Source organism: Trachemys scripta, chromosome 16, assembly GCF_013100865.1.
Source record: "Trachemys scripta elegans isolate TJP31775 chromosome 16, CAS_Tse_1.0, whole genome shotgun sequence".
NCBI lineage: Eukaryota > Metazoa > Chordata > Testudines > Emydidae > Trachemys > Trachemys scripta.
In genome coordinates this window covers 24,193,117-24,195,514 of record NC_048313.1, presented here as the reverse complement: position 1 = coordinate 24,195,514, position 2,398 = coordinate 24,193,117, and the positions used below count along the sequence as shown (strand labels likewise).

Genomic DNA, 2,398 nt, shown 5'->3' with positions numbered 1-2,398 from the left:
CTGCTGCTACCCCCTTCCCTCCCCCCTCCCAACCCTGCCCCCCACCCTGCCCCTGACAGACCCACCCTGACTCCACCCCTTCCCTCCCCGCTCTCAACCCTGCCCCCACCCTGCCCCTACAGCCTGCCCCATCCTCCCCACCCTGCACTCCCAACCCTGCCACCACCCCCTTCCCTCCACACTCCCAACTCTGCCCCCCACCCTGCCCCTACTGCCTCCCCTGCCCCCCCTCCCTGCACTGCCCCCTGCCCTCCCCACTCCCCACCCTGCCCCCCACCCCCTGCCCTGACCCTCACCCCCACCCTCTGCCCTCCCCATTCCCAACCCTGCCCCCACCCTGGCCCCAACTGCCTGCCCCTATCCTCCCCACCCCCTGTCTTGCCCCCCACCATCCCTACTCACAGCCCTGACCCTGCCTTCCCCACCCTGCCATCCCCACTCAACTCTTCCTCCTGCCCTCTCTGCACTCCACCTCCCCCTTCTACTTCCCTACCTGTCTCCACTCCCCATCTCACCCTCTGAAACAAAGCAGCAAGAGGGTAATTTCCCGTTTTTTCATGTATACTGTCCTGCCCACCATACATCCCCTCCAACACCATCCTTCTGGGTCCCTCTCTCACCTCCCACCCCCACCCTCTTCCTCTCCTGCCATGCCCTCCCCCTGCACCTCCTCCTCTTTGCCGGCGCCACCTGCAAACCCTGCCCTGCGGAGCCCTTGCCCAGCATGTTCTCAGAACAGGTGCCCAGAGCAAGGGGTTTCAGCCGCCCAGCAGGGTCTGTCACTCACCGGGGCTGGGGGGCGCCAGCGTGACCCTGGTCACTGGCTGACCAGCGGATCGCCGTCTAGCTCCGGAGAGGGGCCATCAGTCGTGGCATCCCGTCACAGCACTGAGGCACAACGGCCCACGCATGCATCTGTCGTCAGCAGGGAGGGAGGAAGCTGATCTGTTTTGAAGAGGAAATTTAAAAAAATCAACAACGAAACCTCAAACGTTGACCCACATCCGCTGCCTAGACGGGAAAACTTAATGATCCGCCAACGCAGGAGGGGGTGGCTAATAATAGCACACAGCCCTGATATAACCCTTTGTCATCGCCCCATCCAGAAAGGGGAAATTGAGGCACAGGGAGGGGAAAGGAGGTGCCAGAGCTGCAGATAGAACCCACTGTCTTGGCTCTGGGCTCTAGCGCCATAAGGCTCAACCAAAATTGCTCCTTTGGTTACTCATGCTCTGCAAGGTGCTGTCCCTTCAGTGACTCTGAACACATTCACCCCAGCAAGGAGGGCCACAATTATTATTGGGGGAAACTGAGGCATGGAGCCAGGAGAGTCACATAGCAGATTGGTGGCAGAGCTGGCAGTCAAATCCAGCTCTCCAAACTCCTAGTTCCATGTTTTCAAGGTGATCTGCCCAGTTTTGGGGAAAGCGAGTTTGTCCCAATATTCTGCTGTCTGTGATGGAAACGGGTCGGAGAAGCGGGAATAAAGTCTTTGCAAATCCCATGGGCAAACAGGGCTGGGATCTTAGTGTCAAGCAACGCAAACAACCCCAGCTGGCAGTGAGAGCGCCGCCAGCTGATCTGGGCCTGCCACTTGACTTCTGTCACAAAAAGAAGAACAGGAGTACTTGTGGCACCTTAGAGACTAACAAATTTATGAGGTTGATGGATTTCCATTCCATACGGCTAAATGCAGTGCCTTGCATAATGACAGGTTTCAGAGTAGCAGCCGTGTTAGTCTGTATCCGCAAAAAGAAGAACAGGAGTACTTGTGGCACCTTAGAGACTAACAAATTTAGACTAACTCCTGTTCTTCTTTTTGCGGATACAGACTAACACGGCTGCTACTCTGAATCCTGTCACAATGTTTCACAAGGGGGTTTGAAATGCTGGCACATGCACGTTTATGGACAGCAAAGTGTTCATAAACGGGCATAAATTGCTGGGGTGCTGGAACAACGTGTATAGTGGGGGTGCTGAGAGCCATTGATCCAAACTGCAAACCCTGGATAAGATGAAAACCACTTCAAGCCAGGGGTTGCGGCAGCACCTCCAGCACCCCTAGTTCCAGCACCTATGAAAACCTGTCGATTTAGATAGATCTTTCCTTAGAACACAAATTTTCAAAATCTGCCTGGTCTCCTGCTAGCGCCTCAGAATCCCATCAGGAGGACTGGCCAGGGCTGGGGACCCCAGACCTTCTTGACTGCTGGGCCAGCTGGCTCCCTGTGCTGTCTGATTTCCACAGCCTGAAGAACAAGCTGCCCCACGCGCTGGGCAGCTCAGGAAGCCCTGGGGACCCGGCCTTGGGGCAGGCCGCACAGCAGGGCTTGGGTGGCTCAGCAGCTGAACCACAGACCTTGAAATCCCTCAGGAATCCTTCCAAGGCAGTCAGCTT

The 2,398-nt window shown here is 56.8% G+C and overlaps 1 protein-coding gene across 2 annotated transcripts in view; it reads right to left on the bottom strand.

Moving 5' to 3' along the window:
• The window catches only part of TESPA1 (thymocyte expressed, positive selection associated 1), a 26,271-nt gene extending 25,353 nt beyond the window's left edge, over positions 1–918 (bottom strand). For both annotated transcript variants that reach the window (XM_034793016.1, XM_034793017.1), the window contains exon 1: positions 788–918. The gene's annotated coding sequence lies outside the window, so the exon portion shown is untranslated. The remainder of the gene's footprint in view (positions 1–787) is intronic.
• Positions 919–2,398: the final 1,480 nt, after the last annotated feature.